Below are 2,059 nucleotides of genomic sequence, written 5' to 3'. Positions count from 1 at the left end.
CTATTCAGTTGGAGACTTTATTAATGTGAATTCTCCTTCCATAGCGGGCTTCCATGTGTTAACAAGCAGCATCCCAGCTCTTGCTGTTCTAATTGCAGGTTGCAGGAGAAAGCTTTTTTTTTTTTTTTCTTTAATTTCATTTTTCTCTTGTAATTTTTTAATATAGGTGGATTTTGGGGAAGAAATCAATCTTATTTTGTCTGAACTTTTGTAAAAACCTCTTTCTGGTGCCTGTAGGAATATCATTGTGTTCAGTACCTGTATTCTGTCTCCTTTCCCACTCCTTAGTTGTTCTCAGGCAGAGCTGCAGCTTTGATGTTTATCAGCTATGCATGACATTACTACCTGGAGTAGTAATTACCTCTAGCTGGAGGGAAGTGAAGACTGGTGTTTTCTGATGTGAAACGGGCTAATGCAGGAGGAGGGGAAGAAACTGCCTTTTGTGGAGTAAAAGGCCCATGAAGGAGCAGTAATGAGGTACATGGTTTCGCTCCTGACTGCAGTAAAAAGGAGTGGCTAACACTTAACACAGCTCCTAGAGTTTCCCAACCCTCTCAGCTACAAAGAATGCACATAGTGACCCAGGAGCTCACACTGAACTGAGACAGAGTGGAGAACTTCTAGTTTTTAAAAACACACACACACGCACACCCCCCCACACCCATCCCTTGAACCCCCTGCCCCATTCCTCTCAAAACCAACCAACCACTCAACCCTAAAGATGAAATTTGCATATTTTCAGTTTTGCAAGCTCTCGTCCCCTTCATCTTCCTTTGGATGCCTCTGTTACAATTTTCTGAGACTAAGCATTGGTGATTCTTTTGCTTTGTCATTGCCTCTCTCTGTCCCACCCAAATCACAGTTGTTTCGTACATAGGGAAACAATTCCTAAATAAATAGTGAATTAAATTATTACTTAAATACATTTAAAGCACTTTTTTCTGGAAGTACATCCTCTTGAGCGCATTGCTGCAGAGTAGTAGCTTTATCTTCTGCTTTCAAGTTAATTCGTAGTACACATGTAGTGGGGAAGAATGACTTGAGAGAGAAACCACTGAACATTAAATAATGTAATCATAGGTTTGGGTTGGAAGGGACCTTTAAATGTCATCTAGTCCATGCCTCCATGCATTGAGCTGGTAGGTTGTCTGTCAAGTTGCTCAGAGCTCTATCCAATTGAAACTTGAATATTTCCAGGGATGGGGGCATCTACCACCACTGTGGGCTTGCTGTTCCATTGTTTTACCACCCTTGTTGTAAAAATGTCTTCCTTATATCTAGTCTGCACCTACCCTTTCATGGTTTAAAATCATTACCCCTTTTCCTATTGCTACATGCCTTACCAAGGGTTGTGATCTTTTGGGTTTGCTAGTGGCTTGCAGACACCTACCAGTCTGTCAGAGACTAAACAGCACCTGAGCTGTGGTATTTGAAAATGTGTATAATTAGAAACCTTCTAGCTAGTAACAAAATTCCAGGGGTCAGTACGTAGTCTTCCCTTAGGACTGGGAAGAGACAAACAGGCTCCACTCTCAGTTCTGTTTGTGACCAAAGGGTTCTGCTGACACATCTGTGAGAGGTCCAGTGCTGGCTTCCTGTGTCTGCTGACAACTGAACCTGCAACATGTGCTTATTGCAAGGTCAGGCATTTTGGGAGATGTACATCTAGAAGGTACAGAACAGGAAAAATATTTGTAAATTTAACATCCAACACTTCTTAAGGTATAAATATTTGTAATTCAGTTGCACAAGCATTTGATACATATGACATCCTAAGTAATTCTTACAGTCTTTCTGAAAGCTCCAACATGGGTGTTTTCACCAAATGAGATGACAGAGGAACCAGTCTTGTGTGCTGCACTTTTGCCCTTAAGGCTACCCTTGTCTGGTATGATGTTTGTGGCTTTTTAGTGTTTCTGGCTATTGCTCCTGGAGAAATTTCTGGGTTATGGGTTTTCACTGTACCAGCCTTTGTGAGGTCATGGGGTTATATGACAATACCTGGGAAGTTGCATAATACATGGGAGCTGTTGATGAGAGGTAGGTTGTCCAGAGCTGG

Source organism: Aphelocoma coerulescens, chromosome 1, assembly GCF_041296385.1.
Source record: "Aphelocoma coerulescens isolate FSJ_1873_10779 chromosome 1, UR_Acoe_1.0, whole genome shotgun sequence".
NCBI lineage: Eukaryota > Metazoa > Chordata > Aves > Passeriformes > Corvidae > Aphelocoma > Aphelocoma coerulescens.
Note: the sequence above shows the minus strand (reverse complement) of the source record.